Genomic DNA, 8,077 nt, shown 5'->3' on the forward strand with positions numbered 1-8,077 from the left:
TGGGAAAATGACTTAATTTTCAATTGTTCTTCAGGCTGTTGGGTACATCACCAGGAAATCTATTCTTATTAAAAATTGACCCTTTACAACAGAAACTGGAGTTTTCAATTATTTTATAATAGACCATGTTTCCAGAATACAAGTGCCACAAATATTTTTCTACAAGAAGCATAGGTTCAGTTCCCCAATTCTTTCTTCAGGTTTCTTTACAATTTATTTAAATTAATTTCTTTGAGAAAAACAACATCTGCTACCATTTAATACAATTGAATCTGTTACTCTCTCCCTCTTAAAGGGAGAGTTTATGTCCTTACAGATAACAGTCTGAATATAAAGCACACAGAAAGGTAAATGGGTTAATAAATATATTTTAAAGGTTCATTGAGTTAGCAATCCCATTTAGCACATTTACAATAAAGAGATCCAAGTTCTTTTATACAACTTCCTATTTTCTAATAGCACTTTAACAAATGATTGAAAGAGAGATATGTAAACAGAGAACTGAAAGCTGATGGCTTTTTAAAAATTTTTCATAAATTTTTAAAAATTTTTCATGCAGCAAACTTCATGCTGAGCTATAGAAAATATAAGCCTTAATCTGAAACAAACATCACAACTTGTTAACATAACAAACATAAAAGCTTCAGTATTTGGTTATTGGATTGCCAAAATAAATTGCTGTTAAACCTCCAGGTATACCAGCTGCAAACCAAAAGAAAATAATCTTCCCACATATCAACAAGCTAGCTCTGCAGAAAATGCAAATAAAAGTGTGCATTGGAGGTAAATAATAACTCCCAGAGCCAAGTGCTTTGCAACACGTTGGAAGCAGCTAGTGGCCATTTAGTCTTGCTCCTGGCAAGGAGCAGTGATGCCCCTCTCTCCCAGCCTGCCACTTAAAAGTGGCCCCAGTGCTGTGCCTCTGTGGGCCAGAATGCACGACCCAGGGTCCCCAGGGAGAGGCCAGGACCTGCCCAATCCCCTCCATCAACACTTACCCTGTGCCCTCTCACCGTGTTGGCTGACCAGCCTTTTGACGCTGATGGCATGGGCCATCCTTCTGAGCACCTTCATCTCCTTTTAATTCTCCATCCCACACTTCTGGTAAGCCAAAATTGGTTTTTCTCAGTGTACAGCCAGGGATGTCCCCCAGATCGCATGATCTTCTCCTGAAACCTGGTGAATCCCTGGCTGTTGCTAAAAACCTGCATCAGCCTGTATATGTCCCACTCCTAACCTCTGCAGGCAAGTTTGTACTAGGCTGCTTTTTAAAGTATTTTCTGATTGGAGTCTCCTGAAGGATTAAAAAACAAAAAAATCATCATTTCCATTTGCAAGCTACCATTTTCCCGAAATAAAAAGGAATCCTTGGGGCATCTTCCTCCTTTCCTTCCTCCAGGCAGGAGGACAAGGAGGTAACAAGTGACTGACTATTCACGAGCCAGCATCAGTTTTCTAGGGAATGCAATGCTCTGAAGGAGAGTACACAGAGAATAGTGGTGATTAGGAAAGTAATATCTCCAATACTCAGCTCCTGGAATGAGCACTTGCATAATAAAACTCCATTTTTACAATGTACAGGTGAACTGCATCTCATTTTCTCTCGTGAATTTTCTCTCACCGTGCTTGTATCTGACTTACAGACAAGTCAAATCAGCTGAAATATATCTTGAAAATAGGACCCCCCCCAGCCTTCATCCATTGGGAAGGCATGTTTTCCTCATGACATGCAGTAGACACTCCTGGGACCCTACAACAGAGCAGGACTAAAAGTGCTTTCTGCAGCGTGGCTGTTAAAGAATCCCATAAATGAATCTAACCATGATGTCTCATTAAAATGGACACAGTTTTCCCTGAGTACTCCTGAACTGCATTAGGCCCTTGGTTTGCAGGCCAGGCTCAGCTCTGTATTTTAAATGCTGCAGCTGTGCTGTCAGCCCTCATGGGACAGAGGGGACAGAAAGTAATTACACTTTGCAGAAAAGGCAGCAGCTCAGAACATCAGGGCTACTTTGAGCTGCTATGAAGAAATGGACAGTGCTCAGCACCTGAGGATGCAGGCTCTGGAAAAGGCAGAATTTTGGTTTCACTTGAGCTTCTGTGTTGCAGGTACAGAATCTTCCTGCTGCCATTATTAATCATGGCATGCTTTGTGCAAGCCTTGCATGTACTGCAATAGTACTGCTGCTGTGGATGCTCAGAGGGAGATGGAGCCAATCTGACCCCCAGCCCCACTCTCTGCCTCACAGAATTGCCCCCATGAGGGCTGGAGTCAGAAGCTTGCACCTTTCCCAGTGGGCATGAAGAGTCCCAGCATAGTGGCTAACAGTGCTCATTGATGAAGCTTTGAACTAGCTTGGACAAAAAGGGACAAAACCAGGCTTGCCAGTGATAGCAGTGGGATGGTGTGCCATCCACAGAACTTAAGGAAAAGAGCACTAATAGCATGCCTCAATCTGCCCCACAGAGTGTTGGCTGCAATGTACCACACCTGAGGTGTTTTTCTGCTAATGCACCCGGCATGAGGAGCAAAGAGGGGGAGGTTGAGGCTTTGGCCCAGTTCCTGACATTTGGCATCGCTAGTGTGACACCTGGTGGGATGAGTACTGTGTCTGGAGTGCCCTGTTGGATGGTCCAGGCTCTTCAGGAGGGATGGGCAACAGGGGGAGGGCTGGCATTGTGTCTAATAGAAGGGTTAGAATGTATGGAGCTCACAGTTGCCAATGGCACAGCTGAGAACCTCTGGGAAGAACCAAGGGACAAACAAGTAATGTGGATGTCATCGTGGGAACTGACTACAGACCTCCTAGCCAGGATGATGACACCAATGAATTATTCTTTGAGCAACTAAGGGACACTGCCAAGTCAACTGCCCTTGTCCTTGTAGGAGATTTCAACTTGCAGCTGGGAGCACCTACACAGCTGCTACAACCCAAGTCAGAAGATTCCTAAAAAATCTAGATGACAACTCTATGGAACAGGTCCATATTAATAAATATATTTTTCAAATATATTAATGGCAATAGGCAGTGCAACAATAACATCAAGATGAGGACAGTCACCTCACAAACAGGGACACAGCAGATGTGTTTAATGCATTTTTTGCTTCTGTTCTCAACTTGGATGACAGACCAAGGGGGTCTCAGTGCCCTGAGCTGGAGGACCATGACTGCAAGAATGATCAACTCCCAGCTGACTCTGAAAACGTGAAGGATCTGCTCTTCCAGCTGGACACCTACAGGTCTATGGGGCCTGATGGGTTCATCCAAGAATCCTTAAAGCACTAGCTGATGTCATCCCAAAGCCTCTCTTGATGATTTTTGAACAGTCTCAGGAATCTGCAGAGGTCCCAGCTGACTGAAAGCTAACAAATGTTGTCCCAGTTGTCAAGAAGGGCAAGAAGGAGGACCCTGGAAACTACACACCCATCAGTCTCACTTCAGTACCTGTTAAAATCTTGGAAAAGACTTTTCTGGGAGATAGAAAAACACCTGGAGGGCAGTGCAATCATTAGCCACAGCCAGCACAATGTCATGAAGGGAAATCCTGCTTGTCAAACCTAATTTCCTTCTATGACAAGAAAGCTCACCTAGCTGATCTAGGAAAGCCAGTTGAAGTAATCTTTTTGGATTTCAGCAAAGAGCTTTATACTGTCTCTCACAAGATCCTTCTGGAAAAATGTCCAGCACAAACTGGTTACATGGTGTGGGAGCAACAGGCTCACCAGTCAGGCACAGAGAGCTATGGTGAATGGAGTGACATCAGATGGGCAGACAGACACAGGTGGGTTTCTGCAGGGCTCCATCCTTGGCCCAGCTCTCTTCAACACCTTCATTAACAACTTGGACACAGGACTTGAAGAAATAACTAGGTAAGTTTGCCTCCAACACTAAATTGGGAGGAGCTGCCGACCTCTTCAAGAGCAGAGAGGCCCTGCAAGAGAGACCTTGAGAAATCAGAGAAACACACAGTGGTCACTGCACCAAGCCTGACAGAGTTCAAGAAGGATTTGTGTTGTGGTGTGTTTTAAACTTCCGGGTCCCTTCCCCAGGTGTGCCAATACCCCTCTTCCCCTTCCCCCCTCGCCCCTTGCTGGGCTGTCAATCAGTTTTAACATTCCAGCAAGGCGTCATGTGGTTCGTCACTTTCAAAGGATGCCCCTCAGGCCCAGAGGTCGTTGGCCTGTCTAGGTGTCATCCTCCCCTGAGACCCCGCCCTCCCACCTGGTTGGTGGCTCACCTGCCCCTTCCCTCCCCCTGCCCCGGGAGCTTAAAAGGTGAATCAGACCATGCGGTCGCGTTTCTGTTGGAGCTGTTGCCAGAATTCAGACCTGTGTGAACATGGAATAAAGCTCTGGATATGTAACCCTCCAGCAGAATCCATCTTCTTTTCCTCCTCACCATTCGCCTGAAGCCTTCTTCCTGAGGTAAATGGAGTTCCTAACAAGCCTGGACTTGTTCGGCTGCCCAGCTGCAACCACCAGCAAGCTAAAGGTGTCTCTGGGGTGATACACCACAGCTGCCGCCTTTGGCCCAGCAGCCAGGGTCAGACTGGCCCAGGCACAATCTAACTGGTAATATTGGGATTCATATTCCAATAGATTTGAACAATGGTCTCGGGAACTTGGTGTGATTCTTGGGGTGCTGCGTGCAAGGCCAGGAAATAGATTTAAAATCCTGATGGGTCCCTTCTGACTCACCATGTGATCCTTTGAGTCTGTGCTTGGAGGCTTTTTCTGATCTTCATGCCTCTCATGTGATACCTTTGGAGCAGAAAATGTCAGAGCACTCCCTTCTCTCTTCATGGAGATTTCCTTTCCCTGTTGCCACCCTGGAGGACAGATAACAGTTCTTCCAAGCATGGATGTAATCCTTAGTCATTACTTTGGTAATCTTTGCCCAGAATACGTTTGTCTTGGGGCAGAAACATGTGAGATGTTCTAGGCACCCTTCCCAGTTATATTTTTCCAGCAATATGCATAGAATTTAATGTGTTCTTGCCAGTTTACAGTGCCTGAAAATGAACCGTTTGTGGGTGGTCTTAAATTCTGCCTGTGCATTGCTGTTTATATTTGTTTATGTTATGTTTTATGGCATATATTAGGCCATGGGAATGGTTTTAAAAACCAACAATAAAGGCTATGGCACAGGTAGTAAAGTAGTTTATTTCTTTCTCATACCTTCTCCACTCAGTGTCAGCTCCAGTGTATCCACCAAATGGAAATGGAGCTCCCTTAGAGACTTGGTTTGGCCATGGCACTGCTGGCCACTACTGACTTTTAGAAGTCAATGCAAGGGGCTGCAAAAGCTAGCAATTGTGCCTTCTGGCACTTTTATTATTTTATTTCTTTGGGTTTTTTAAATTATTTATTAAAATATTTATTTTGTTTTTTTAATTATTGTTCATTTTAAATGTAGAAATACCAGGAATTCTGAACCTCCCTTTCTTTATAGTTTTGAAGACTTTTCTTCCACAGGGCAAGACTTCTTTTAACAGTAGAAGCTGCCTGGCAGCTGCATCTTCAGGCATTAACAAAACCAGAAATTACTGTTGCACACACACAGGCTTCAAACACAAAAATTTAGTCAAAACTACTTCCCACTGAATGTAGTGCCTCCTGTTTTGGCAGGTGTAACACCAGGAGCCTTACACATTGCTGGGAGGCAGGGCACTGGAGGCACTACCCTCATGTATGGGGCTGCTGCCCCCATTTTTTCCTGGAGCATCATTTTGTGTGTGCCGCCCACATCTAGCCCAGTGGAAGTCCCCATGAGGAATCTGGTGCTCCTGAAGATCAGTGTCATGTAGTACAGGGTGCAGCTGGACAGCAGACCTCTGGATTCACATCAGCACAAGTGGACCTCACACATGCAGGGAACACAATCCTGGCTAGGTTTGGATTCTGTCCCTCAGTAGCACTGTGGAAAAATAAAGCATCTGAGGCACTTGCCAGCTTTCACATTCCCAGGGAAGCAGAACATTGGCCTCTTGTACCTGTATCCATTTGGCTGGGAATATGGCGAAATAAGTTCTAATAAGTAGCAAGGGCCAAACCAAAACTTTTTCTCTGCTGGCAACTGTAACATGAAACTAGGAAGAAATATTACTAAAATATAGCAATGTGTCCTTATCTCCCAGGCAATCTCTGATGAAAAACTTAAACTAGAAATTAGGTCATAAAATAAGTTCTACTGCACTTCTACGCCTCCAGTTTGGTGGGGAAGACTGGTGCTAATAATCTGCTATGTTGTTCCCACCCATTTCATTTTATGGGTCTCTCAGAAACACACTTGCAGAAAAGATCTCAGACACCAAAACAAACCCTTTCTTACCTCCTCGTCTTAAATCCCACAGCAAGGATAACCTGCTTGGCAGCCTCTGACACCAGGGTCAACACTTGCAAATGTAGCAGAGCAGCTCTTCCAGAATGACAACGGTGTTATCCAACACTGTGTGGGCATTTCAATTCCAGAAGAAGAGCCGCTACCCCAAGACTTCTTCCAGAATAACTATTTTGATAAATTTCCAACTGTAGGCAAGTCCTAAGCTTTTCAGTCACGACTGGAATGAATCATTCATTGCTTTAGGAAAATGCAACAATCTTGCATATAAAGCACCTAAACTTTTTGGCTCAAAAAGCTGCACAGTCCAGAACTGAAATGAGAGAAATTGCTGCAAATTATAGGTAAACTCTTCTTTACTTGAATAGTTCTCACTTTTGGAAATGTTTTCACTGATATTAAGGCAACTGCTCTAAGGCTTTAATGCTTCTGAAGCCTGTGAAATGGAGACCAGCAGGTTAATTGCATCAGGGAGTGGAATATGTGTGATGGAAAAAGCAGGCAGGGAGGTGACTTCTCAAGAGGGAGGCAGATAGCAAAACTGGTTAGAAAACTGCAAGGTGGCAGATCTGCTGAGCAGCAGGTGGCACAGATTTTGTCCTCCCCCTTCCTTCCACAGCACTGCCTGAGCACTGTATGGTGCATGCTTTGGGACGTGTGTCTGGGGGGGCACCTGGCCCCTGCATGCTGCCCATCAGCGTGGTGCCTCTCCCTAGCCTTGATCCTTAGCCAGGAGCTGGGTGGCACCATCCAACATCTCACTGCATTTCTCTCTGTGCACTGACGCAGCTCTGAGAGCTCCAGCAGCAGCTCTGTGCTGAGGAGGTGCCCAGGAGCAGAGGTGGTGCCCTTGGGGGCAGTGGCTGCCGTGGTGGGGCCCACACTGCCCTGCCCACCCTGGGCAGTGCTCTGTGTGCTGGCTGGCTCACACTGTGAGGGCTTGGCTGCTTGCAGGAGTCTGAGTGCAACTGCAGCAGGCAGCATCCAGCTCGTGCCATGTTCAAGTGCCATCCTATCCCAAACTTCATCAGAACAGACCGTGCTCCAGGTCTGCTGGGGCATCCCTGGGGTACAAGAGTGGCTCCCATCTCTTTTGAACTTGAAAAGGGAGAGTGGAACCCAGCAGAGGTTATCCTGCCTCCCTTGCTGTGAAAACTGGGAGACTGGAGCCCAATGCAAAGAAAAATATCCAGCTTGGTGTCATGGACATACTCATGTCAAAGAGGATCAAGATCATACCCTAAAATGTGGTCTTCACAAAATTCCTGGTAGGAACTGGCATGTGTCTTAGATATTGCTGGAAGTTTGGGAGAACAACCTGCTTCTCCTAAGCCCTGTGGTGACACTGAAGCATCCCCTTGGTCTATTTCTATTTTTTATGGTGGAGACTAGGACATAAGCTTTTTCCCTCTCCTCTCCTCTCCTCTCCTCTCCTCTCCTCTCCTCTCCTCTCCTCTCCTCTCCTCTCCTCTCCTCTCCTCTCCTCTCCTCTCCTCTCCTCTCCTCTCCTCTCCTCTCCTCTCCTCTCCTCTCCTCTCCTCTCCTCTCCTCTCCTCTCCCTTTCTCCTTCCCTGTTCTTTTCTTCCCTCATCTCCCCTTCCCTCTCCTCTTTTCTCCTTTCTTTCTCCCTTCTCCCTTCCCTTCCCTTCCCTTCCCTTCCCTTCCCTTCCCTTCCCTTCCCTTCCCTTCCCTTCCCTTCCCTTCCCTTCCCTTCCCTTCCCTTCCCTTCCCTTCCC

At 46.1% G+C, this 8,077-nt stretch overlaps 1 long non-coding RNA gene across 2 annotated transcripts; it reads right to left on the reverse strand.

The window, feature by feature from the left end:
• Window positions 1-254: 254 nt before the first annotated feature.
• LOC141728611 (uncharacterized) lies at window positions 255-7,754 on the reverse strand. 2 transcript variants are annotated; one of them, XR_012579744.1, is made up of 3 exons: window positions 6,333-7,754; window positions 4,700-4,830; window positions 255-3,933 (listed from the first exon to the last, which is right to left on the reverse strand). It is a non-coding gene; the product is annotated as an uncharacterized LOC141728611 (long non-coding RNA). The 2 variants fall into 2 exon arrangements; XR_012579743.1 differs by having other exon boundaries at window positions 255-3,946.
• Window positions 7,755-8,077: the final 323 nt, after the last annotated feature.

The sequence above is a fragment of the Zonotrichia albicollis genome, chromosome 3, assembly GCF_047830755.1.
Source record: "Zonotrichia albicollis isolate bZonAlb1 chromosome 3, bZonAlb1.hap1, whole genome shotgun sequence".
Taxonomy (NCBI): Eukaryota; Metazoa; Chordata; class Aves; order Passeriformes; family Passerellidae; genus Zonotrichia; species Zonotrichia albicollis.